Source organism: Salarias fasciatus (assembly GCF_902148845.1).
Source record: "Salarias fasciatus chromosome 23 unlocalized genomic scaffold, fSalaFa1.1 super_scaffold_20, whole genome shotgun sequence".
In the NCBI taxonomy this organism is placed as follows: Eukaryota; Metazoa; Chordata; class Actinopteri; order Blenniiformes; family Blenniidae; genus Salarias; species Salarias fasciatus.
This window is the reverse complement of record NW_021941230.1, coordinates 18,221,949-18,248,699: the sequence shown is the minus strand read 5'-3', so window position 1 is coordinate 18,248,699 and position 26,751 is coordinate 18,221,949. Positions and strand designations below refer to the sequence as shown.

The 26,751-nt window shown below is 45.7% G+C and overlaps 1 long non-coding RNA gene across 1 annotated transcript; it reads left to right on the top strand.

Moving 5' to 3' along the window:
• Positions 1-23,827: 23,827 nt before the first annotated feature.
• LOC115383743 (uncharacterized) lies at positions 23,828-25,424 on the top strand. The gene is made up of 3 exons (XR_003930736.1): positions 23,828-23,908; positions 24,234-24,316; positions 24,402-25,424. It is a non-coding gene; the product is annotated as an uncharacterized LOC115383743 (long non-coding RNA).
• Positions 25,425-26,751: the final 1,327 nt, after the last annotated feature.

Below are 26,751 nucleotides of genomic sequence, written 5' to 3'. Positions count from 1 at the left end.
GGGATTTTCAGTCAATATAGGTCAAATGAACAGGGAGATAATGAGCTCAAATACTGCATTTCTCTCTCTTTTTTTTTTTTACAATACTTAAAGCTAAAACAAAGATGTGTCTGAAAGAGACACGAGAGTAATGTGATTCACAAGAGATTTGAAGTTAATAGGTCCAATAACCTGGGAGCTATTGGGTAAAAACTCCCTATTTATCAGAAAAATATTAATAAAATGTAATAATAACTTTCTTTGAGCAAACAAAAAGCTGTGTCTGAACCAGAATCTACAGTAATGGGATTCACAGGTGATTTTGAGTCAATAGGCAAAATAACCTGGGAGCTATTGAGGAAAAACTTCTTTTTCATAAAACTATTAATAAAATTTATTAATTACTTTTTTTGAGCAAACAAAGAGCTGTGTCTGAACCAGAATCTACAGTACTGTGATTCACAGATGACTTGGGGCCAATAGAGCCAATAACCTGGGAGCTATTGAGAAAAAACTCATTTTTTCATTAAAATGTTAATAAAAAATTATTAATAACATTCAACAAGAAAACAAAGAGCTGTGTCGGAACAACACACTGTAGTAATGTAATTCACAAGTGATTTGGAGTCGATAGGTCCAATAACCTGGGAGCTATTGAGCCAAAATATATTTTCTTAAAAATATTAATAAAAATTATTTAAAATATTAAAAGCTGAAACAAAGACGTGTGTCTGAAAGAGACAGTGTAGTGCGGTGATTCACAAGTGATTTGGTGTCAATAGGTCCAATAACCTGAGGGATATTGAGAAATAACTGTCTCTTTTTCATAAAAATATTAATAAAAATTATTAATAACATTCCCTGAGAAAACAAGGAGCAGTGTCTGAACCACACACTACAGTAGTGTCATTCACAAGTGAGTTGGTGTCAGTAGGTCAAATAACCTGGGAGCTATTGAGAAAAAATGGTCTATTTTTAATAAAAATATGATTAAAAATTACTAGGGGTGTCCTCAGATAGTCGATGATTCGACGATTCGTTGGAAGGGGCCTGATTCGACGGCCAATCACGCAGTCAAAGCATCGAAAAAATGTGATTATTAAACGAGGACCATTCCATTCCAGCTGTATGGGGGTGCTGAAGGACTGATTTTACATAGACTTGTTTGGTTTTCCCCAAATAAACATGATATAAAGCCTATTTGATATACATGTTAGCCTATCAAATACACTGTGGAAAAATGTACTTAACTTGTAGTTTTATTCAATATTCTCTCTATTTAGTGTCTGTGAATCAACCACCATGGTGAGTGGCACAATCCCATTTTGCGCAGAGCTCCGTCACAGAGCAGCGTCTCAATTTGGCTGAACTTTAAAAGTCTTACAATGTCGGAAAAAAACAGAACTTCAGACCAAGTCAAAGATGATCCAAAAACAGTCAAATGCAGATTGTGTCCTTTCATATCACTTCAGAACAACATGGCTTTCCACATTAAACGGGTCAGTAGCCAGATAACTGGGCCAATAAAAGACGGTTCTGTTACTCAATTCTCATTTTTAATGCTGACTTTTATTTCGTTTAATTGTAATATTTTAGGTTATTATTATATTATTATTTTTATTTATCTAAAAGGCTAATTCTATTTAATTTAGTGTTTGTTTTTGCATGGATGCTGCGCTGCGAAACGGACCGACACAGCGCAATTAAGCCTTTCATTTAATTTGAGCAGATAATGTGAGAAACTGTTTAGCCAAAAAATGTGAGCTTATCTGCAGAGATTATAGATATAAATAAATGACATGCTGTAGCCTGTTTGTTAGCAGAGGGTTTGGTTCTGCTCATTTGAACTATACTTCATTTGTTTGATGTTTAGAGTTACAACACTTTGTTCCAGTCTGTGTTTCAGTGTGTAGGAAAAAAATAAGTGTTGTTTTACCTGCCTGCTGTTTTTTTTTTTTTTTAATTATTTGTATTTTTTATTATTATTAGTGCAATCAGGGCCAGCTGTGGTACAGGCGCCCCGACGCTCCGTGTGCTGTGTGAGCACCGCTCTGCACTGTGCTGCGCTGCTCCGAGTCCCCGTGTAGGCACGCTCTGCAGCGCCGCCCCCCACAAATCCAACGCGTCTGATCCTTAAGACGCCGTAAAAAATGCCTGTTTTTAAATAAAACGCTGTCAAATGCACGTTTTAAACAAGCAGAATGCGTGTTTTTTACGGCGTTTTATAAGATGTTAATGAGCTCTGCCCTCTGAAAAACAGCCAATAAGCTTAATTTTTCTGAAGCCAATCAGCAGAAATATATATATATATATATATATGTATATCCGATTAATCGATGAATCGATAGATGAATCGATTACTAAAATAATCGGTAGCTGCAGCCCTAAACCAGACACTGTAGTAATGTGATTCACAAGTGATTTGAGATCAATAGGTCAAATAATATGGGAGCTCTTGAGCCAAAATACTGTATTTTTCATAAAAATATTAAAAATGACGATGTTGAACGCTATCAAAGATATAATATTTTAACTCCACAGCTGCCCGGTTATTCAACCTATTAACTCCAAATCAGTTGTGAATCACATTACGACACTGATTTACACTGGTTCACACACACCTCTTTGTTGGCTCTGTTAATGGCTCGAATATTTTTTTGTTAATATTCTTTGGAAAAATAGTTTTTTTCTTAATAGCTGCCAGGTTTTTTGACCTATTGATCTCAAATAGCTTGTGAATGACATTACTACACTGACTGGTTCAGACACACCTCTTTGTTTACTCTGTTATTGTTCCTAATCATTTTTATCGATATTTTTGTGAAAAATACAATATTTAAGCTCAATAGCTCCCAGATTATTTGACCTATTGACTCCAAGTTTCTTAAGAATCACATTGCTGTAGTTTCTCTTTTAGACACACCTCTTTGTTTTAGCTTTTAACATCGCCAATAATCTTTATGAGTATTTTTATGAAAAACAGTTTTTTCTCAATAGCTCCCAGGTTATTGGACCTATCGACTCCAAATCACTTGTGAATTACATTACTACAGTGTGTTGTTCCGACACAGCTCTTTGTTTTCTTGTTGAATGTTATTAATAATTTTTTATTAACATTTTAATGAAAAAATGAGTTTTTTCTCAGTAGCTCCCAGGTTATTTGACCTACTGACACCAACTCACTTGTGAATCACACTACTGTAGTGTGTGGTTCAGACACAGCTCCTTGTTTTCTCAGGGAATGTGATTAATAATTTGTATTAATATTTTTATGAAAAAAAGAGTTTTTCCTCAATAGCTCCCAGGTTATTTTGCCTATTGACTCAAAATCACCTGTGAATCCCATTACTGTAGATTCTGGTTCAGACACAGCTCTTTGTTTGCTCAAAGAAAGTTATTATTACATTTTATTAATATTTTTCTGATAAATAGGGAGTTTTTACCCAATAGCTCCCAGGTTATTGGACCTATTAACTTCAAATCTCTTGTGAATCACATTACTCTCGTGTCTCTTTCAGACACATCTTTGTTTTAGCTTTAAATATTGTAAAAAAAAAAAAAGAGAGAGAGAGAGAGAAATGCAGTATTTGAGCTCATTATCTCCCTGTTCATTTGACCTATATTGACTGAAAATCCCAATCAGCATAAGCTTTCCTCAGTGTACTTTGTTGGTCAGTTTTGCTTCACTGACAGTATTCATGTGTCTCCTGTTCATTATTAAGGTGAGTTGTGCTTTTACCGTAATGCAGAGAATATGTGCGCACCGCTTTTTGACGTGTCGGCTCACTTGACTGTTTGTCGCCGGACTTGACCACAGTCTCATCTCGGCTGTATTTTCTCCTCCATCGCCAGTGTTTTCATAAAGTCAGCTCCTCCTCCGTCTTCAGGTGGGTCAGCTGACGAGCTGACAGTTTTTGCTAGCTTAGCCACAGGTAGCTCGGATGGGAGCGTAGCGGAGCTCCTCTCCCCAGCAGAGAGGCTCTTTGAGTCGGCCGCGGCTGTGACGGCGCCCGGGCGTCTGACTTCCAGGAGCCGAGTCGGGGCCGATTGGGTAAACGGCCCGGAGCTGCTCCACGGAAGCTGGTCCCGAAGCCGGCGGAGACGCTGGGCCGCTCCTCTCCTCGCCGGGACGCTGCGAAGCTCCGGAGCCCAGCGGAGGCGACCTGCGCACTGGGCGCAAAGTCAACACACAGCGGCAGCGCCGTCCGGTGAAGAGGGCTGCTCCTCTGAGAGGCTCTCTGCTCTCGATATCACACCAACAACACATGATATAAACAGAAAAAAAAAAACACACCTCATTTCGCTTCTGTAAGGTCGCTCTGCTCGTCCAGCCACACTGATCTGTGATTTATAGACTTCCAGCAAGGATGAGTACATGGTTTATGTTTTGATCTCAAATGAGAGCTTTTCTTTATCCAGTAGTTCCTTTTGTTTGGGTTTGTTAATAAAATGTTAAGCTATTCTATAGTTCTAGTTTTCAGTGCAGATGCTTTAAAACTGGTTTTTAAATAATATAACATATCGTGATTATAATCGAGATTGAATGATATGGGAAAAAAAATCGTGATCATTTTTTTTGCCATATCGCCCAGCCCTGCTCCCCGGTGTCCCAGAAAACCTCTCATCCCCCCTGCTGAGCTTCCTGGTCCTGTCCGCGGCTGCAGCGCCAGGACATGACCGGGACGTGGACCTCGGTCCAGGTCTCATCTCTCTCCCACAGATCACAGCCTCCCGCTGGAGCACAAGCCCAGATTATTATGAAAAAATAAGAGAAAAAAGGAAAAGTAAAACTGCACAGAAAACGAAACTTAACACCCCAACCCCCCCCCCCCCCCCCCGCCCCCCCGAAAAAAAAAAAAAAACCCGAGCGTGCACAGTCACGCGACATTTCGACTTTAAAAGGTTTTCCTCAGGCACAATGCAGCTACAACGAAATATAAAACCGAGTTTTTAACTTCCCAGCACTGATTGGTTCTCTGACAAGGATCCTGTCGTCTCAGTCCAGCATGGAGCAGAATGAAGGACCAGTGAGGATCTCCCATCAGCACGAGGACGAATAATGACGGACAATGCTCGGGCTGTACTCGGATTCGAAAAAAATGCATTATCCGTAACGAGTACTCGTTTAAAACGAGTATTCGGCTCCCCCCTAGTAACAACAGCATATAGGAAAAAGTTTATGTCCGTGAGGTCGTGTATTGTGTTTTATTTGGAAACTTCCGGTGTAACTTCCTGTAAGGTGCGTTCTTAACTTACGAGGTGGGCGTGGCCAGATGCGTTCAAGTTCATCACGGAAAATAGGCTGTCAAAAACAGACTGTTCTGAAGAAGGCTCCTCAGAGCCACTTTTTAGACCCTCAAACTCCGAACAGAGGACAAATTTGGGGCAAACAAACTTATATACTATGTTTTTGGGCGTCCGTGACCTGTATGAAGTGACTGAAAAATAGCATAATATGACTCCTTTAAGATTTATTTGGTACTTGGGAGGGAAAAAAAAACCTTCACTAATCAATGGTGGACTCCTATTGCAGTTTAAGAACAAGCAGTCAAACAGTTGGAGTAGATCCTCCGTCTCCCACTAACAATCATTCTGTTTTATTTTCTGCTGGATTCTGATACAAGTACATCCATATCACTGCGTCTTTTCCTCCCGCCAAGCCCTGGCGAATGAGTTGCTGCCATGCTCTAGAGTGCGCCGGTGCACACAGTGCAGGCGTGGCCAAACAGGAAGCAGCTCATGAATTGCTGATATTTTCAGAGTAAAGCAGCTGATCTGCGTGAACAAGCTGGGAGAATTGCATTTGTTTTAATTTATTTTTAAAGTGAAAATACTGACATTTCCGTCTCGTCTCGTCTCGTTAACGAAAACAACAGATACGTCTCGTCACATTTCCGTCTTTTAAAGAGATATTTTTAGCTCGTCACGTCTCGTTTTAGTCATGGAAAAAAGGGGCGTTGACGAAATATTTTCGTTGTCGTCATCGTTAACGAGAACAACACTGGTTTCATTTCATTTCATTGATTTATTTCAACAGGAAAAGATTAAAACAAAATCTGGCCTGACTCAGCAGATGCTGGTTTTCAGCAGGTTCCTGCTCTGCAGCAACACAAAATACAAACAGACAGACACACAGCAACAGCACAGCAAACAGTCAGACATACAGATGGGGGAGTCACACTGGAGAGGGCCTGTGGCCCCCGTCACTAGTGGTCACAGCGATGACCGTCTGCCAAGTGCTTTATTAGAGTTTTTTTTAAATAGTCCAGGTGTTTGAATGGTTCTTCTATTCAGCGGAATCCCATTCCAGGCCCTGGTGAGCTCAGACAAAAAGGATCTTTGCCCATAATTGTTCCTGTAACATGGTGTAGGCAGGAGGGTGTTCGCAGCAGATGTCGTCGAACGCCCGGATCCTGGGGTTAGTCAGTAGGTAAGTTTAAAGATGCATTAAGGAGTTTGCATGTTTCACGCGAAACAGCGGCCCCTTCAGGCCTTGGGTGTAACTGCAGCTTAGTGAAACGCTGGTGCCTGTGGCGTGCGTCCATGTACGTGCACGGAAGAGGGGAATAAAACTGCATTAGCAGCCTTGGCACACAGAAGAGGTGATCGATTTGCAACAGTGGCTTCAACTGAAGTGAGTAAAGTTATATTTGTAACTGTTGGTCAGCCTCCTTCCTCGCTCTGTTAGCAGCGCTGCAGTAACCTTTAAGGTTCTTCTGCCTGGTGGGTCTGGTGGAGCTGTGGCAGTGCGAGAAGCTGGTCTTCTCTTACTTTCTGGAAGCTCCATCCTCATCCTGCTCAGTTGTTGCTGCTGAGCATCTGGCGGAGGAATGGCGGACAAAACGAAAGCTAAGGAGGTCAGGCCAGCGGGAGGCGCATTACGTCACATCCTCTCAAATTCCCCCCAAGAAATACTGGAGCCGGACCGGCACTGCTACTATTCAAGTGACAAGTTAGCACTGTTAGCGGTACTTAAAATGAATATGTCAGGGACATTCTGCACATTATTGAATATTTGTTACACATTCATGGTGGAAAATAAGTACTTTTAATGTTTTAAACTCCTTAATGCACCTTTAAATGTGTCAAAGAATGTGGATCCCCTCTTACTGGAACTTTAAGGTGCATGTTCAGTGATTTACTGCAAAACTAAATATATGACCAGAAAGTCTGGCAAGACTGGGATTTTAGGTTATTCCTTGATGGCCTGAAGAGGGATCATATAGTCCCTGCTTAGGAATGCAGTCGCCGATTGTAAATGCGCCACTCAACAGCCACCTTTAGCACTTCTTTTCACTTGTAAATACAGCCGATACTGACCAGCTTGTTGGTTCATGCATAGCGCTCATGGGGAGGGGGACGCTTGAATAGAGCCAGGACGTACTTAGGGCTTCCCTCCTGAGTATAGCAGAGTAGATTATTTTATAAACACAATGACTTCGTTAGTCATCACAAATTGGGATGTAACTCCAAGGGATTGACCGGGACCCAGTTGAGACTGAGGTTTGCCGCAAACTCCAATGTTTGGAGTTCCTTTGTTGCAAACTGCATTTCAGCGTACAAGCCAAGCAGACACAGCAACATAGAAGAACAGCATGTGACCTGAAGAATAAATGTTTGCTAAGTCTTGGACGAGGTTTGGGTTTCATTCTTGTTGAACCCTATACTGCTGAAGGAGAGTCAACACATGAAGCAAGACAAAGGATCAAAAACTCGCCTTCAAAGCTTCCTCTGCTTCATCAGTATCCAGATGTTTCTTGCCATTCAAGCGTGCATAGTTGAGCACGCAAAGGAACCAGAGGAGGATTGGTTCATGGGTATCCCCAAACTAAAGGCTTTCATTGCAATCGTCATCTGGCGAGGGGTGAGAAAAGTTCCATCATTGTCTGACAACTGGTCAGAGCTGTATGGAAACAAATGGATCATGGCAACAATGTCTGGGGACCGCTTCAAAAACATCATGCGTCACCTATGCTTTGACAGCAAGAGCACCCGGGCTGAGCAACTGCAGACAGACAAGTTTCAAAAATTCCTGAATTGTGGGAATCATTTTGAAAGAACTGCGTCACATTCTTCAGACCTGGTCGTCACATCACAATCGATGAACAGCTCTACCCATCAAAGACACGTTGCCCTTTTCTGCAGTACATCGCAACAAAACCGGATAAGTTTGGCATCAAGTTTTGGGTGGCTTGCGACCTGAAATCAAATTACATCTGCAACGTCTTTCCTTATGTGGGCAAAGAACCCGGTCATCCCAAAGAAGAGAGACTGTCTGAGAGTGTGGTGATGAAGTTGATGGAACGATTGCTGGACCAGGGCAGAACTGTCACAACGGACAATTTTTTTTACAACACTCTCACTTGCAAAAAGGTTGCGCAGCCGGAAAATTACCATTCTTGGGACACTCAATAAGATTTACAGAGAAATTCCCCCTTCTGCTCGAGTGATAAACAGCAATGACTTCTGCACCCAGGTGTTTTCCACAACTGACGCCACCCTGATAGTGTATGCAGCCAGCCTGAAGAAGATGGTCCACGTGTTGAGCAGTATGCACAGTGTGATTCATACTGAGAACAGCCGCAAAAGAAAGCCAAGCACCATCACCCAGTACAATGCAACCAAATGCAGTGTCGATGCCATGGAACAAATGGTGCGGGCATACAGCGCACCGGCAGGAATACGGAGATAGCCCGTCACTGTGTTCTATAACATGGTTGACATGGCAGCCCTGAACGAGCGACTGGTCAGTGTAAATGGTTTAGCTGCACACAGGGGCTACGAATATGCAACACAATGGGGTTATTTGTAAAACAATGAAGGCAGCTAGCAGGCTGAGAGGAGTGGGAGGCTAACACAAAATGATCACAACGAGCGACTGGTCAGACCATATTCCATGGCGTGGAGATCGGATGAGCCTCTTCAGCTCAGATCAAATCATACCACGTCAGCCTTTCTGGTGGAATAAATGAACACTTGACCGAAAAAGTTACAAACAGGAAGAACTCCATTAATCTGGTGGTGTGCTGAACTGTCAGACTGTTTTGGCAAATGATCTTAGAGGTTTGAAAAGGTCATTTCTGTTTGTAGAAATGAACCAAACCAGAGGAGACAAACTAACAGTTACTCCCATCACTGCTCGCTATATATAGCTATAGTGTCTTCCAGTGTGCGAACTGTACCATGGCTGTCGGGGGCTGACTTCTGTGTGTGTGTGTGTGTGTGTGTGTGTTTGTGTGTGTGTGTGTGTGTGTGTGTGGGGGGGGGAGTTGGTGGTGGTGCATGTGCCTCGGAGCAAGAGCGCCTGCTTAAAGTGATGCTCAAGGCATAGCGCCCCCAAGCTTCAATGGTAAGGGCAAGTACTGCATGCAGGTCAGCATCTTTGTTGAAGTGAAATAGTGATGAGCAAATCATACATTAAAAATGGCCTAATTCTGCCTATGATCCATGATTATGATCATACAAAAATAATAAGAAAATAAGGGAAATATACAGGGGAAACAGCATTTTGCCAATATTTATGGGCCCCCCCAAAATTTCAAAAATCATGTTTTCAGGGGGGCTCATGTCTCATCAAGGGGGGTTGAGACCCCCCTGGCCCCCCGTAGTTCACACCCTGGTGTCTTCTCTTCATATCTCTATGGTTGTGTCATGGTTTGTGCTGTAAAGTCTGGACAGCTCATATGTCTGGAATATTCACTCTGATTTTCAAATGCAATCCTGATCAGTAATCCATGTTTTGATCAGATATCCCTGTAATGAGATTACAAATGTTTTATGTACAGTAAAGGATTACAGTTAAACTGCTTTTGAATCCTATTAACGTAATTGTGTCACATGTACTGCGTTCCTCCCCAACCCTGGTGTCCAGACTCGGTGCGGCTGCTGAATGGATCCAGTCGCTGTTCAGGCAGACTGCAGGTGAAGACTAACCCGTCTGACCAGACCTGGTCCTCAGTGTGTGAAGCAGACCTGGACCTGCAGGATGCACAGGTGGTGTGTCGGGAGCTGGGCTGCGGGGCTCCTTCAGTCCTGCAGGGGGCGCTCTATGGAGACATGCAGACTTCCAGGTGGAGCCCAGAGTTCCAGTGTGGAGGCCATGAGTCTGCTCTGCTGGACTGTAGAAGCTCAGGCTCAGCTAGAAGCAGCTGCTCACCTGGTAAAGCTGCTGGACTCACCTGCTCAGGTAGAAGAGGAGCTGCAGCTTCCACTGCTCTTCTCTTCACTCTCACTCCATCCTCTCTCTCTTCTCTCTCTGCTCTGGGTTCAGGGGGTGATGAGTTCAGGTTGGTGGGAGGAGCCAGTCGCTGTGCAGGAAGTCTGGAGTTGAAACATCTTGGTGAACAGAGACCTGTGATGAAGGATTACTTCATCACCCTGAAGACAGCAGCTCTCATCTGTGAACATCTGAACTGTGGCTCTGTTGTTTCTAGACAACCAACTGATGTGTCAGATCAATCTATGTGGAGAATCAACTCAGGATGTTTTCAATCTGGATCTGATCTGTGGAACTGTGTGTCATCATCATCGAGCTCCTCTGGCACCCTGAAACTCACCTGCTCAGGTATGTTTTGCTGACTTTAAAAAATGAATCTTTCCTTCCTGGTTTAACAGCAGATTAATTTCCTGCTGCTTCTCTGCTGCTTCAGTTTGTTCCTCAAACCAGAGATCAGCTGATTGGTCTCCAACAAAATCATGTTGTCAGAAAAAAACCTCAAATCCACAAAGATCTGAGGATGAAAATACCTCGACTGCTGGAGCTGAGCTGAGTTCTACTGTTTCCTGAGGTTCTATCATGTTGTCTTGAGTTTCTACTCTTTCCTCTGTGTTTTAACTAGGGATGCACATTTTATATCTTTTCTATGACCGATAACCAACGCCCTTTAATCGGTTAATAACCGTTAACCGATCAGATTTAAGGCCCGTCCATGATTCACATGTTTGCGTGGGTGTGCGTTGCGCATTCGTCTGCATGGACCGATCTGCGGACGTCCGCGCAGCAGCCAGAATTTGTGACCGCGTTGCGCGCAGGTCGCGCATCGCCAGAGCGCCACAGCAAACAAAACATGACGGTAAGAATGACGGCAGCCGGAGCTCCAGCATGATCGCTCCACACACCGGAGTGAAAATCTCGTGGAAGAAGACAGCAGCCTGTCTGGAGGGAGGAGAAGGTCTGCCAACAGAATCGCTCTGGCGCCGCCCCGCGATTCAGAAAAAAAGAAAAAAAAAAGGCTAAATAAACTTTAATATTAAATGATAAAATACTGGCAATGTATGTGCTTAATTTTCTCTAAATAATCTGTAATAAAGGAGCAGAGAAACAGTCTGTAGTGCCGGAAAAGCTTCTCAAGGATGTGTGGAACAGTGCGCCTGCGGAACGCGCACAGAAAGAGCGTGGCATCGGTGGAGCGCCGAGGCTCCAAAGCGACTCGAAGCATGGACGACTTTTGAACGCCCTGTTGAGTGGCTACATGCTGCCGCTCCGACATTCCGACACACCACCATTTAGACACATCACCATTCCGAAATACCGCTATTCCGACACGCAAACGTCGCACCATTTCGACACGGAAATGTGCGCTCCGAGTGACCCCTCATGCACACTGGATGTGGTCCGGCTACGGAACGGCTCCGGTCCGGCCCGGTACACCGGAGCACTGTGATTCACACCGCCTGCGGTGTCTCCACAGTCAAGCCGGAGGAGGTTGCCAGATCTGTCGTTATCCCCCGTAGACAATTTGAAACCCGTTCTACTCAATAGAAAGCAGCCCAAACCGCCGTCTCGGATGAAAATGCACGTTAAAACCGTATTTGTATGATAAAAAACACGTCATAAACACACAATCATTTCATCAACCCGTCCGACGTGTTCAAAAAAGACGCTTGATTTGGAACAAACCCGCCCAATCTGGCAATACGGAGCTGCTCTGGTCACAGAGCTGTTTTGAGCCATTTTGGAGTCATTTGGCTTCTCAGCAGTGACAAAATGCAAAACCGTTCATTCTTCTAATGCATGTAATGACTACATCACGTTGTTTGTTCTGTTTTCTACCAGAAGAAGTAAAAAAATAGAATATTAAGGCAAAAACACGACACAGATTCTATTTTGAAGTGACTTATTTTGGAACACGTATTGCGTTTCCTTCCGGGCACCTGAATTGCTTCTGTCTGGTTTGACACGGTAGGGCTCCGGCATGCATGCATGAAAAAGTCTTCACCTCTTTTGAATTCTTTGCCCTTTTTCTTAAATTTCATACTTTGAACATTAAGTTATAAAATTGGCATATTTTGTGAGGAAACAACATCAAATGGGACACAACTGTGCAGTGAAATGAAATTTGTACAACATATAAACTTGTTTTTAGAAATAAAAACCTGAAAAGTGGGTTGTGCAATATTATTCACCCTCTTTTCTCATAGTGGCTTCAGAAGTTGTCTGATTGTTTCCTAAATGATCAAATGTTGAGCAAATGACTAAACAGAGTCTGAGTGCAATCCAGTCTTAGAACAGATGTAGCTGGTCTGCAATGGTCCCGATGGTCTGTAAGAGAAACAAACACAAAACTACACTCTTCTCTATGCCACAAAATCAGTCCTTCTGTTGAGGGGAGGTTTGAGGTGGCCTTTTCACAAGGCTACCCTGCACTGAAGTACCTTGCTCCCCTTCACACTCTGGCCCCCAAACCCCCACCACACAAAACAAATCCATTGTTTGGAGAAAGAATCTTCCTTCCTGGCTCTCCCCCCCCAATAGGTATGCATGAGCCACCAACCCGGCAGGTATCGGCTGCATTTACAAAAGAAAAGCAGGCCAGTGAGTGGCCGCTGAGCTGTGCACTGAAAATCAGGGGAAAAGGGGAAGAGTTTCATAGGTAGGAAAAAAAAAAAAAAAGAAAACTTGGGATTACAAAAAAATCAGTCTTTTTGGAAAGAGTCTTCCTGGCCGATTTGCCAATTTTATGTATTTATGTTTGCAGTATGAAATTTAACAAAAGGTCAAAAAATTCAAGGGGGAAATATACTTTTGCAAGGCACTATGTGTGCTTGTAGAAAATATAACACTGAATCAGCATCCAATGTAAAACTGAAGTAAGAGGTTGACGCAGTTTATGTTTGTAATTTCTTCCTGTGATTTATTGATGATGCACAGAATCCAGTCTGCTTGACTGATCAGGGCAGCTCCCGACGAATCTTATTCATTGTGCCAAGGATGGCGGTCTTCCGTCAGAGGAGTTGTTTGGTGAGAGCCAGAGACGTGAAGAAATGTATTTGTTGTTACCGTTCTGCTTTTGTCCAGAAACGGCTCCATCTGCTTTATCACCACATCTTCTCCCACTCTCACTGCCTTGGCATGGCTGGGGTCTTTCCCAACATAGGGGGTCATGTTGCAGGTCACATGCCACCCAGAACTTTATCCCAACCTGGTCTGGTTTTGTTGCAGTGTATTGTAAGAAACAGCAGTGACACTTTGTTGGGAACAGCTGTTTGTGGTGATGTGCCTGCCTGGACTGTAGGACCAAATGCAGTTTGCAACAAAGAAACTCCAAACATTGGAGATTGTGGGAAACCTGTCAGTCTCAACTGGGTCCCAGTCAAACCCTGGGAGTTACATCACAATTTGTGATGGTTAAAAAAGTTAATTGTGTTTGGAAAGAATCTTCCCTGCCAAACTCAGGAGGAAATCTCAAAGTAGTTCCTGGCTGTTTTCAAGCCTCCTCCTCCCCCTCAGAGGTATGCATGAACCAACTAGCTGGAAGGTATCGGCTGCATTTACAAATGAAAGGTGGCTGGCTGTAGGAGAACGACTTGTGTATTCAAAAGCACTGGACCACTTTGGCCTCTCTGGGTTTCCCAGGGAGGCCAGAAAATCCTGGTATTCCTAGTATTAACCGGTCAAAGTTCCTGTTATCGGTTAACGGTTAAACGGTTAACCGGTTAACCATGTGCATCCCTAGTTTTAACTGTTTCCTTCGAGCTTCTAATGTTTCTTTGAGGTTCAACTGTTTCTTCTGAGGCTTTACTGATTCTTCTGAACCCCATTGTTTCCTCTGGGCTTCTGCAGTTTTGGATGAGGTTTGACCGTTTCCCCTGATGTTCTGATATGTGTTCAGCAGGGTTTGGAGGGTTACGTTAAAAATGTAATCCGGTACAGTTACAAGTTACCTGTATAAAATGTAGTCAGTAACTTCCTCTAACTACTGAAACAGTGAAGACAAAGTTATGTAGCAGAGTAGTTTACATTAGTTTTAGACCAGTAACCAGAAATAAAGACAAGGACAAACAGTGTGTCATCCACTCAGTGTTCTGACAACTCTCACTCTCCACAAACACAGAATACTCTGAGTAATGTGATTACCTGCTGAGCTCTGTGCTCAGCCTCAGCTGCTCCCAGCAGCGGTTGTTGCTGTGGTCAGTGTGGACAAGCGTCCAGGAAGCAGTCCCTGAAGGAGGAGCTGTGCTCCATACAGGTGAACTGTCCAGGAGCTGGATCAGCTGGAAGCAGCTGCTCTTCAGACATTCACTGCTGGGCTGCTTTGGTTTCCTGCGCCCCCTGGTGGCCACGAGGAGGAACAGTCAGTTCTAATGCAGTCCGGACCAAGAGTCCACTCTTCATCAGTGTTGGACGGGTTACTTTTTAAAAGTACTTATAGTTACTCGGGCTGTCAAATGATTAACATTTTTAATCAGATTAATCACAGCTTACAAATTAATGAATCATGATTAATTACAAATAATCGCAATTTCCAACTATGTCTGAAATACACCCTTTTCTCCTGTATTGCATTAACAAAAAAACGACAGGACGTGATTATATATATTTAACACGTGATGTGTTTCATATTTAAGACTCCAAATAAAATAAATATTCAAAAAACTAAAACATGCACACCATAACATGATGTCTCTGTGTGTGCAATGCTCCCTCTGCAGTCCCTCTACAGTTGGCTTTTGGCAGGAGCTACATTTTCAGGTCTGTAACAAATGTAGTACCACAAGAAAAGTAAAACTAAGAAATACTACACTTTTTTCTTGCACAATTAAACAGGACATTCTTAGCCAGGGTTCCTTTTTGTGTGGAAAACAGAAAACTGCTTCAATATTTTTTTAATCAAACAAGTACATTCCATGGGGCCAGCCGGCTCATCTCCCTCTATAATGCTTTCTTCTTCTGTTTTGACAAATTAATTGACGCCAGGCCTCCTTTGCCTCCTGTCTGCTGCCCGTCCAGGCTTCACATGTCTGCGTGGGTGTGCGCTGCGCGTTGGTCCTCATGACGTAAAAATCATCTTGAATTCCTGTCCGCTAGCCAGGGTCCGCGCGGACCGATCCGCGGACGTCCGCACAGCAGCCAGATTGTAGTGCGGGAATAAAGCGCGATCTCATCGGTGGTGCGCAGACACTCCAAAGCAGACGCAGAAACGCGTACATGTGAAGCATGGGCGAGCTGCAGGCTGAGGTGAGGCTTCTTCTTCTTCTTCTTCTTCTTCGGTTGCTGGCAGCTTGCAGGCAGCTTGCATTCCATGTGGGTGCACTACCGCCACCCGCTGGTAGAGGTGAGGGTTGTCATGATGTGCATGCGTTAAACTGCGTTAAAAATTTTAATCAGATTATTTACATAAATTAATTAATGCAATTAACGCGTTATTTTTGACCTTCAAGAAAGTAACTAAGTTATAATATTTTTAATTACAAGGCAAAATCACTCTTGTGTTACTTTTGCAAGATAAAATCGTTGAAATACTTCAAAGAATCTGGATCCCTCTGAAAGGAACTTTAAGATGCATGTTCAGTTATTTATTATAAATCTCAACATCTGGTTCATGAAATAAATGGACACTTGAAAGACTACTAGACAGACAAGCAGGAAGAACTCCATTAATCTAAATGATTCAAATGTTATGTTGAAATGTTGAAAATGTTTGAAATGTTTTTTTTTTTGTTGTTGTTGTGGAGGCAAAAACTTGGGTCTGAGAGGAGTTCGGGGAGGCATGGAGGAGGACTATCGGTCGGCCTCGAAGAAATTCTGGCAAACCGTCCGGCGCCTCAGGAGGGGAAAGCAGGTCTCCGCCAACACTGTTTACAGTGGAGGAGGAGCTGCTGACCTCAGCTGGAGACATTGTTGGACGGTGGAAGGAATACTTCGAGGACCTCCTCAATCCCGTCGTCACGTCTTCCGTGGAGGAAGCAGAGGCTGAGGTCCCAGAGGTGGACTGAGGTCCCAGAGGTGGACTCGTCCATCACCCAAGCTGAAGTCACTGAGGTGGTCGGTAAGCTCCTCGGTGGCAAGGCACCGGGGGTGGACGAGATTCGCCCTGAATATCTTAAGTCTCTGGATGTGCAGGGACTGTCTTGGTTGACACGTCTCTGCAACATCGCGTGGCGGTCGGGGACGGTGCCTCTGGATTGGCAGACCGGGGTGGTGGTCCCCCTGTTTAAAAAGGGGGACCGGAGGGTGTGCTCCAACTATAGGGGGATCACACTCCTCAGCCTCCCTGGGAAAGTCTATTCCAGGGTACTGGAGAGGAGGATCCGACCAATAGCCGAACCTCGGATTCAGGAGGAACAATGCGGTTTTCGTCCTGGTCGTGAAACAGTGGACCAGCTCTTTACCCTCCATAGGGTGCTCGAGGGTTCCTGGGAGTTCACCCAACCAGTTCACATGTGTTTTGTGGACTTTGGAAAAAGCGTTCGACCGCGTCCCGCATGGTGTCTTGTGGGGGGTGCTCCGGGAATATGGAGTCCGGGGCCCCTTGTTAAGGGCCGTCCGGTCTTTGTATGACCGGAGTAGGAGTCTGGTCCGCATTGCCGGCAGTAAGTCGGACCTGTTCCCGGGACATGTTGGACTTCGGCAGGGCTGCCCTTTGTCACTGATTCTGTTTATAATCTTTATGGACAGAATTTCTCGGTGCAGCCAGGGGCCGGAGGGGGTCCGGTTCGGGAACCACAGGATTTCATCTCTTCTTTTTGCAGATGATGTTGTCCTGTTGGCTTCATCGAACCCGGACCATCATGCACTGGGGCGGTTCGCAGCCGAGTGTGAAGCGACAGGGATGAGGATCAGCACCTCCAAATCCGAGGCCATGGCCCTCGACCGGAAGAAGGTGGCTTGCCCTCTCCAGGTCGGTGGAGAGACCCTAGCCCAAGTGGAGGAGTTTAAGTATCTTGGGGTTTTGTTCACGAGTGAGGGATGGATGGAGGTGAGATTGACAGGCGGATCGGTGCAGCGGCTGCAGTGATGCAGTCGTTGTATCGTCCCGTTGTGGTGAAGAGGGAGCTGAGCCGAAAGGCGAAGCTCTTGATTTACCGGTCAATCTATGTTCCCACCCTCACCTGTGGTCATGAACTTTGGGTCATGACTGAAAGGACAAGATCCCGGATACAAGCGGCTGAAATGAGCTTCCTCCGTCGGGTGGCTGGGCGCTCCCTTAGAGATAGGGTGAGGAGCTCAGTCACCAGGGAGGAGCTCAGAGTAGAGCCGCTTCTCCTCCACATCGAGAGGGGCCAGCTGAGGTGGCTCGGGCATCTGGTTAGGATGCCTCCTGGACGCCTCCCTGGGGAGGAGTTCCGGGCATGTCCCACTGGGAGGAGACCCTGGGGAAGACAGAAGACACGCTGGAGAGTCTATGTCTCTCGGCTGGCCTGAGAACGCCTCGGAATCCTCCCAGAGGAGCTAGAGGAAGTGTCTGGAGACAGGGAAGTTTGGGCATCCCTGCTGAGACTGTTGCCCCCATGACCCGGCCCCGGATAAGCGGAAGAAAATGGATGGATGGATGGATTCAAATGTTATTGTGTGATAATTTGAGACACCATCAAATCTGATTTGTCTCTGTAGATCGCATTTCCACAGTTCCTGACACGGATATTTGTCAGTAGAGGTCTGAACTTCCATTGAGTTTAAAAGCCTTTGAATGATCAGGGCTCTCTGGAGCTGTATCTCTGTCAGGTCAAGTGACGCACTTTGGACCAATCAGGTTCCTTCTTTCTCTAAACAAACTCCACTGGACTGTGGAGGAGGAAAAACCAGCTGAAAGGGTAAATTATAGGAATGAAACACAGAGTTTCATTGTCAGTAATGGTAACGGTGTAATGCTGGGAAAAGTCAGTAGTTAGATTACTTGTGACCAAAAATAGTAACGAGGTTTATTTTAATGCAGCTCCTCCCATCACTGCTCTTCATATATCTGTGGTAGTGTCATGGTTTGTGCTGTAAAGTCTGGACAGCTCATATGTCTGGAATATTCACTCTGATTTTCAAATGCAATCCTGATCAGTAATCCATGTTTTGATCAGATATCCCTGTAATGAGATTACAAATGTTTTATGTACAGTAAAGGATTACAGTTACACTTCTTTTGTATCCTATTAACATAACTGTGTCACATGTACTGCGTTCCTCCCCAACCCTGGTGTTCAGACTCGGTGCGGCTGCTGAATGGATCCAGTCGCTGTTCAGGCAGACTGCAGGTGAAGACTAACCCGTCTGACCAGACCTGGTCCTCAGTGTGTGAAGCAGACCTGGACCTGCAGGATGCACAGGTGGTGTGTCGGGAGCTGGGCTGCGGGGCTCCTTCAGTCCTGCAGGGGGCGCTCTATGGAGACGTGCAGACTCCCAGGTGGAGCCCAGAGTTCCAGTGTGGAGGCCATGAGTCTGCTCTGCTGGACTGTAGAAGCTCAGGCTCAGCTAGAAGCAGCTGCTCACCTGGTAAAGCTGCTGGACTCACCTGCTCAGGTAGAAGAGGAGCTGCAGCTTCCACTGCTCTTCTCTTCACTCTCACTCCATCCTCTCTCTCTTCTCTCTCTGCTCTGGGTTCAGAGGTCGATGAGTTCAGGTTGGTGGGAGGAGCCAGTCGCTGTGCAGGAAGTCTGGAGCTGAAAGTTCTTGGTGAACAGAGACCTGTGAAGTACAATGACTTCACCAGAAAGGCAGCACCTCTCATCTGTGAACATCTGAACTGTGGCTCTGTTGTTTCTGTACAAACAACTATTGTGTCACTTCAATCTATGTGGGGAATCAACTCAGGATGTTTTCAATCTGGATCTGATCTGTTGAACTGTGTGGAATCATTGGTCTCCTCTGTCACCCTGAATCTCACCTGCTCAGGTATGTTTTGCTGACTTTAAAAAATGAATCTTTCCTTCCTGGTTTAACAGCAGATTCATTTCCTGCTGCTTCTCTACTGCTTCAGTTTGTTCCTCAAACCAGAGATCAGCTGATTGGCCTCCAACAAAATCATGTTTTCAGAAAAAAACCTCAAATCCACAAAGATCTGAGGATGAAAATACCTCAACTGCTGGAGCTGAGCTGAGTTCTACTGTTTCTATCGTCTTCTATGAGTTTCTACTCTTTCCTCTGTGTTTTGAATGTTTACATTGAGCTGCTACTGTTTCCCCTGAGGTTTTCCTGATTCATCTGAGGTTCTACTGTTTTCCCTGATTGATGTTCTGTTCTGTGTTCAGCAGGGTTTGGAGGGTTATGTTAAAAATGTAATCCGGTACAGTTGCAAGTTACCTGTATAAAATGTAGTCAGTAAATTCCTCTAACTACTGAAACAGTGAAGACAAAGTTATGTAGCAGAGTAGTTTACATTAGTTTTAGACCAGTAAACGGAAGTAAGACAAGGACAAACACAGTGTGTCATCCACTCAGTGTTCTGACAACTCTCACTCTCCACAAACACAGAATACTCTGAGTAATGTGATTACCTGCTGAGCTCTGTGCTCAGCCTCAGTTGCTCCCAGCAGCGGTTGTTGCTGTGGTCAGTGTGGACAAGCGTCCAGGAAGCAGTCCCTGAAGGAGGAGCTGTGCTCCATACAGGTGAACTGTCCAGGAGCTGGATCAGCTGGAAGCAGCTGCCCTTCATACATTCACTGCTGGGCTGCTTTGGTTTCCTGCGCCCCCTGGTGGCCACGAGGAAGAACAGTCAGTTCTAATGCAGTCCGGACCAAGAGTCCACTCTTCATCAGTGTTGGAAAAGTTAGGGTTTTTTTTGTCTTTAATATTTTGAACAATCAAGCTCCACATCCTAATCAAACAGTGTGTACATTGTACAACAACACCCCACCAAAACAACAACCAGCACATTTTCAACTTGTACACAGAGCACAGCACAGTCCTGCATTGTAAAGTAGGATATCAAATGGTTAAGTTGCTTTTAAAAAGTCAGCAGTTGTTGTTACTACTTACTCCTGCAAAGTATGTGAGTTATAATATTTAAAGAATAACTAATTACTTGGTAAAATAACTTTTGCATTACTTCAGAAAACAAATGTGTTTAAAGGTGCATTCAGGAGTTTGCACGTTTCATGTGAAACAGCGGCCCCTGCAGGCCTTGGGCGAAACTGCAGCTTCATGAAACGCTGGTGCCTGTGGCTTGCGTCCATGTACGTGCACGAAAGAGGTCAATAAAACTGCATTAGCAGCCTTGGCACACAGAAGAGGTGATCGATTCACAAGATTGGCTTCAACTGAAGTGAGTAAAGTTATATTTGTAACTGTTGGTCAGCCTCCTTCCTGGCTCTGTTAGCAGCGCTGCAGTAATCTTTAAGGTTCTTCTGCCTGGTGGGTCTGGTGGAGCTGTGGCAGTGCTAGAAGCCGGTCTTTTCTTACTTTCTGGAAGCTCCATCCTCATCCTGCTCAGTTGTTGCTGCTAAGCATCTGGCGGAGGAATGGCGGACAAAACGAAAGCTAAGGAGGTCAGGCCAGCGGGAGGCGCATTACGTCACATCCTCTCAAATTCTCCCCAAGAAATACTGGAGCCGGACCGGCACTGCTACTATTCAAGTGACAAGTTAGCGCTGTTAGCGGTACTTAAAATGAATATGTCAGGGACATTCTGCACATCATTGAATATTTGTAACATATTTATGGTGGAAAATAAGTACTTTTAATGTTTTAAACTCCTTAATGCACCTTTAAATGTATCAAAGAATGTGGATCCCCTCTTACTGGAACTTTAAGGTGCATGTTCAGTGATTTATTACAAAACTAAATACATGATTAATGAAATAAATGAACACTTGACCGAAAAAGTTACAAACAGGAAGAACTCCATTAATCTGGTGTTGTGCTGAACTGTCAGACTTTTTTGCCAAATGATCTGAGAGGTTTGAACAGGTCATTTCTGTTTGAAGAAATGAACCAAACCAGTGGAGACAAAATAACAGTTACTCTCATCACTGCTCACTGTATGAGGGCGTACCCAAATTAAACCGGAAGTTGGTTGTAACTTTTTATTCCTTACATTTCAAAATAAAACACCACCGTCGCCTTCGAAATAATCTCCATCTGTATTAATGCAGCGCTCCAGCCGTGTTTCCCACTTCACAAATGCGTCGTCAGACCTGTGTGTAATTGTGTCTTTAATGAACTGCTGCATTTTTTTCTGTCACCTCCTCCACATCTGCAAACCGCTGTCCCTTCAGCTCCTTCTTCAACTTGGGGAACAAGAAAAAGTCACTGGAGGCTACATCTGGAGAATCAGGCGGATGGGAGAGGAGATTCATCTCATTCTTTGCCAGAAACTGCGTGACGTGCAGCGCCGTGTCCGCTGGCGCTCTGTGGTGGTGGATCAACCGGCTCCACTCCGCCACTACGCTCTGCTTCCTCCTCACATCCTCACGGAGCATCTGAGGACTTCGATGTAGTAGTCCTGATTTACAGTCTGACCTGGAGGGACAGACTCGCTGTGGACGATACCCTGGACAGCCAAGAAGCAGATCAGCATGGTTTTCACTGCTGAGCGGACCTGACGCGCTTTCTTCGGCCGAGGGGATCCATGGTGTTTCCACTGGCTGGACTGCTATTTGGTCTCTGGATCAGACCGCAGTACCACGTCTCGGTCTCGGTGATGACCTTGGACAGCAGTCTTCCAGCTGCCGTGTGATCTGCCGGCACACATCCACCGAGTCTCCTTCTGCTCCGGTGTGAGCAGGCGCAGCCCCAAATCCTGGCTGATGATCCTCTGGCAGGGACTCCAGGAGACCCCCGTCAGATCAGCCACCTCTCCAACGCCCCGGTGTCGATCTGCCATCACAGTCACTTCAATTTCCCCGACAATGTTGGCTGAGCGGGAGGTGGAGGGTCGTCCTGATGTGGGCTGATCCTAAATGGACATCTGGCCCTTCTTGAACCGCCCGAACCACTCATGGACCTGAGTCTTCCCCAGAGCATCATCCTTGTAGGCTTGCTGCAACAAGCTGAGTGTTTCTGCTGCTGTTTTTGCAGCAAAAAGCAGAATTTAATGTTCGCGCGCTGCTCTAGCTTTCCAGTCAATGTCGCCATTGTGGAGAAATCGCAGAGGGGCGCGGCGCTCTGTTACTATAAATAGCACATGACAGACGTCAGTGTCACTCTGGGAGCTCAGATTTCTCACAGATATCCACGAGGCTAACCTGGAGCACATCTGACGGCCAGAAGTCCAAACTCATTATTATTAGCATTTTAGGACCAAATTCCAGTTTCATTTGGGTACGCCCTCGTATGGCTATAGTGTCTTTTCTTTATATATCTATGACTTCTACTCTTTATATATCTATGAACTGTACTCTTTATATATCTATGGTGGTGTCATGGTTTGTGCTGTAAAGTCTGGACAGCTCATATGTCTGGAATATTCACTCTGATTTTCAAGTGTAATCCTGATGAGTAATCCATGTTTTTATTAGATATAACTGTAATGAGATTACAAATGTTTTATGTGCAGTAAAGGATTACAGTTCCACTTCTTTTGTATCCTATTAACGTAACTGTGTCACATGTACTGCGTTCCTCCCCAACCCTGGTGTTCAGACTCGGTGCGGCTGCTGAATGGATCCAGTCGCTGTTCCGGCAGACTGCAGGTGAAGACTAACCCGTCTGACCAGACCTGGTCCTCAGTGTGTGAAGCAGACCTGGACCTGCAGGATGCACAGGTGGTGTGTCGGGAGCTGGACTGCGGGGCTCCTTCAGTCCTGCAGGGGGCGCTCTATGGAGACGTGCAGACTCCCAGGTGGAGCCCAGAGTTCCAGTGTGGAGGCCATGAGTCTGCTCTGCTGGACTGTAGAAGCTCAGGCTCAGCTAGAAGCAGCTGCTCACCTGGTAAAGCTGCTGGACTCACCTGCTCAGGTAGAAGAAGAGCTGCAGCTTCCACTGCTCTTCTCTTCACTCTCACTCCATCCTCTCACTCTTCTCTTTGTTCAGAGTTTCCTGAAACCAGGCTGGTGGGAGAAAACAGTCGCTGTGCTGGATCTCTGCAGATCAGGAGGTCTGGAGTTTGGAGACCAGCATTAATCTTCCCGTGGACTTTGGAGAAAGCAGCTTTATTTTGTTCACATCTTCATTGCGGCTCTGCCGTGTCTGCAGATATGACACGTTCAGTAAACTCCACACTTACAGTGATGATCACGGACTACTGCTTTCAGTCTGGATCTGATTTCATGAAGTGTTCAGTTTTCAATGAACATAACGCCAGCATTACTCTCACCTGCTCAGGTAAGTTCATCAGTGGTGTGTTCCTCACTCACCACAGTCAGAGTTACAGTTCTGTTAATGACCTGTGTGTGTGTGTGTGTGTGTGTGTGTGTGTGTGTGTGTGTGTGTGTGTGTGTGTTCCAGACCTGCTGCTCCATCCAGTCCTCTCCGTGTCCTCCTCCTCCTCCATCCTCGGGGTCTCTGAGGCCCAGCAGCAGGGGCTCCAGGTGGTCTGGGGCTCCACCTTCACCATCAGCTGCTCCATCCAGCCACAGTACCCAGGAGGCTCCTTCCAGCTCACCTTCACCTCCTCCAACACCTCCTACAACTCCACCCAGCCGGCCGTCAATCACTCTGCACACTTCCTGTTTCCTGCCGCAGAGCCCGCCCACCGGGGAAACTACAGCTGTGTTTATCACCTCCATGTTTTTGGACACGACTTCTGGTCAGAGAGCCGCCTGCTGTCTCTGTCTGTGTCCGGTAAGAAGAAGCTGACTCCTCCTTTACTCCACTCTTCCAGAGAACATGTGTGGGTTTTCCCCCCTTTAGAGGTCCAGCAGGCAGGTCCCACTGGGAGGAGGCCCCGGGGGGGGGTCCAGGACTCTCTGCTTTGGTCTGGGAGAGACTTGGAGTCCAGCCAGCAAAGCTGGAGGAAGATGGAAGGGACAGACATGTCTGGAGGGGTTTGGTCTCTGTAGCGCCACCTAGACCTGATCCAGACCAAGAGGGAGTCCAGATGGAGGACTCTGATGGTCTCACTCCCAGCAGTCCTCAGACAGACGCTGATTGTTCTCTGTGTGTTCAGATCCAACAGCTGTGGTGGTCAGATGGGTGGTGGTGCCGCTGTCTCTGCTGCTGCTGCAGGGGGCGCTGTGGCTGTACTGTAAGGTACTGTTCACCTCTCTGCTGATGCTCTGGAGCTCTGGGTGGAGCCAGACTCTCCTCACTCCTGTGTGTCGTCATGTTTCTGCAGGCCAGCAGGGGGCAGACCGGCAGACCGGGCGGACGCTGAGCGGAGTGCAGTGGAGCGATGAAGTCGGTCCTCTGAACCTTCCTGCTGTGGAGACCAGATGGTTTTTATGAGCTTCTTACAGCAATGATGAATCTCATCAGGTTCCCTCAGACAGTGGAACAAGGTTCCTTTTCCTTTTGTGGACCCTGGTGGAAAAAGAGCCTTGTTTTGTCGTATACTGGACCACGGTGGATCTCCTTTTTAATCTCCTTTTTACACCTTTTTCATTGGTGTTTTTCAGTCGTATCATGGATGCTCATTTCATCATATATTATCATCTGCTCCCTCAGGCTGACTGTGTTTAACTGACCAGATATTTTTGTGACTGTAATCCAACTGATCAGCTTGTTCTGCACCGAGGTGAGGCAGGATGTGGTTTGCAGCAGGTGTGGAACCGTATGGAACCGGACCGGTTTGTCTTTGGTCCTGAGTGGTTCCATCTGGGCCTGAAGAACTCGTGTGGATCTCACTGCCTGCATGTCTTGTTTTTCTCCTCTCTTCCTTATTATTATTATGATAATTTTTTTTTTTAGAACTGAGGCTGCAGCTGGTTTCCTTGGTAACGAAGCAGCATCAGAGGACAGGTCCATGTCACTGGAGCGTATAAGTAGAGCCTGTTTCCCAGTGGGTGGCGCTCTCACTCTCACTCAGAGCTGTTTGGATGATACGCTGTCAGTTTTCCTTTTCTGAATTATCAGAGAAAAGATGGAACCCTGACCTGAGATCTGGAGAGAGGTGACCTCCGAGGTTGATGTTACCCAGATACCAAATTTAGACTAAAAACAGATTAATATGAGCAGCAGAATCTAAAAACTGCTCACCTAAATTGACCATATTAAAATAATACATGCCTGAAATTTGAGACGTAACAGAACCAACGCAAAATCAGTTCTCTTTGATTTCTTCATTTTTTGGTATTTTACTTTTTTTTATCAGTTTTGAATTATAACCTGTAATCCTTTGAGTGAATAAAAATCTGGTGAACATTTCAAATCTCTGGTGGAGTGGAGTTATTTCTCTGAGCGAGACCAAAGAAGGAACTTGGAATCAGGTTGAGAGACGTTTGTTGGCCCCTGAGAGGGAAGCCTCCAGGAGAAGCTGCAGTCCGGCACAGCACCAGACCCGGCTCACCCAGCCAGTCCGGAACGCTCACTCTGGTTTTCTACCAGCTGGGAGGTTCCACACTTCAAGCAGGACTTTGTGAAATCATCTGGTTTCTGTGTGCAAAGTCAAATAATGTGAGCATCCAAAACCAACAATGAAAAAAATCTTAAATTTCACAGGATTCTGACCTCAACCTCATCATTCTTCACATAGATCTTTGTTCCAGAACCACTTGGGAGCGTTTTGTGTGTCTGTAGGTGGAGTTAAACACACAGAGGTCATTCACAGAACTGTAACTCTGACTGTGGTGAGTGAGGAACACACCACTGATGAACTTACCTGAGCAGGAGAGATTACTGCTGGAGTCATGTTCATAGAAATCTGAACACTTCATGAAATCAGTTCCAGACTGAAAGCAGTCGTCCCAGATCACCACTGTAGGTGTGGAGTTGACTGAACGTGTCTCATCTGCAGACACGGCAGAGCCGCAGTGAAGATGTGAACAAAAAACAGCTGCTTTTTCCAAAGACCACTCATCAATATCTGTTGGTCTCCAAACCCCAGACCTTCTGATCTGCAGAGAACCTGCACAGCGACTGTTTTCTCCCACCAGCCTGGTTTCAGGAAACTCTGAACGAAGAGAAGAGAGAGAGGATGGAGTGAGAGTGAAGAGAAGAGCAGTGGAAGCTGCAGCTCCTCTTCTACCTGAGCAGGTGAGTCCAGCAGCTTTACCAGGTGAGCAGCTGCTTCTAGCTGAGCCTGAGCTTCTACAGTCCAGCAGAGCAGACTCATGGCCTCCACACTGGAACTCTGGGCTCCACCTGGGAGTCTGCACGTCTCCATAGAGCGCCCCCTGCAGGACTGAAGGAGCCCCGCAGCCCAGCTCCCGACACACCACCTGTGCATCCTGCAGGTCCAGGTCTGCTTCACACACTGAGGACCAGGTCTGGTCAGACGGGTTAGTCTTCACCTGCAGTCTGCCTGAACAGCGACTGGATCCATTCAGCAGCCGCACCCCATCTGAACACCAGGGTTGGGGAGGAACGCAGGACATGTGACACAGTTACGTTAATAGCTTACAAAAGCAGTGTAACTTGATTAGGGGATCTGGCAAACAAGATGGCTGTGCCCAGTAAGACTGCTGAGTTTCGTGCCGGTAAAAAGTTACTTTTCTTGTAATACGCACAGGGAAACTGACAAACAAAGT